A 718-nucleotide genomic window follows, 5' to 3' on the forward strand; every position below is an offset into this window, starting at 1 on the left:
GCCCGATCCCGCCAAACCACTATCTGCTTCCTGGTAACCTCTTCTCAGTAGGTCCAGCTCTGCATCTGGAGGAGCTCAGAAAAAGTCGGGTCGCTCTTCTAAATTGCAGGCTTTTAAATATTTGAAGAATACCGTCATGGTATTTCCCTTCCGTATCTTCTCTCCAGGCAAACTCCCCAAGTCACGGTAAGTGAGTGGTGGGTGGCCAGCGGGGGAGAGATGGAGTGGGGAATGGGGGCCGGGCTCCTCATCATCTCGGTCAGGTCTGACTTAGTTTGTAAGCATAGCCTCCAAATGTAATCTTGCCAAGGCCATTAAAGGGGACTCCCTTGGCCTTGTGTGTTAGGATGCTTACAGGTAGAATACAATAGAAAACTCAAGCAAAGGGGGCTCAATTAGAAAAATGGCTTAGGGGCGCCTGGGTGGCTCAGTTGGTTGAGCGTCCGACTTTGGCTCGGGTCGTGATCTCGCGGTCCGTGAGTTCAAGCCCCGCGTCGGGCTCTGTGCTGACGGCTCGGGGCCTGGAACCTGTTTCAGATTCTGTGTCCCCCTCTCTCTGACCCTCCCCTGTTCATGCTCTGTCTCTCTCTGTCTCAAAAATAAATAAACGTTTAAAAAAAAAAATGGCTTACCTCTCAAGGAGAAGTCCTAAGGTGGAGTGTGTGGGGTTAGTTCAGGGCCCCAATACAGCCGTCAATGACCTGGGGCATTTTCATTT

The 718-nt window shown here is 51.4% G+C and overlaps 1 non-coding gene across 1 annotated transcript; it reads left to right on the top strand.

The window, feature by feature from the left end:
• The first annotated feature begins 416 nt into the window (after window positions 1-416).
• TRNAQ-UUG lies at window positions 417-501 on the top strand. Its single transcript has one exon. It is a non-coding gene; the product is annotated as a tRNA-Gln (tRNA).
• The last annotated feature ends 217 nt before the right edge of the window (window positions 502-718 follow it).

This window comes from Panthera tigris, chromosome E1 (genome assembly GCF_018350195.1).
Source record: "Panthera tigris isolate Pti1 chromosome E1, P.tigris_Pti1_mat1.1, whole genome shotgun sequence".
NCBI lineage: Eukaryota > Metazoa > Chordata > Mammalia > Carnivora > Felidae > Panthera > Panthera tigris.